Raw genomic sequence first — 218 nt, 5'->3', positions numbered from 1 at the left:
TACAGTAGCATTCTCAACAATAACAGCAAAAAAAACAAATAAAAAAACAAGTAAACACAAGAAAGAAGAAAGAATAATAGACAAAGTGCAGAAGGTAGACTGAAGTAAAGTGGCGTCTAATAAAGATTTTGTAAAGTAAAGTGCAGTTGCCATGATACAAAAAACAATATTGCAGTGTAAGTAAGTGACTTTAAAATTAAATTGAATATGTAATTAAA

Source organism: Etheostoma spectabile, chromosome 9, assembly GCF_008692095.1.
Source record: "Etheostoma spectabile isolate EspeVRDwgs_2016 chromosome 9, UIUC_Espe_1.0, whole genome shotgun sequence".
Classification (NCBI taxonomy): domain Eukaryota; kingdom Metazoa; phylum Chordata; class Actinopteri; order Perciformes; family Percidae; genus Etheostoma; species Etheostoma spectabile.
The sequence above is the reverse complement of the archived record's forward strand: the minus strand, read 5'-3'. Positions refer to the sequence as shown.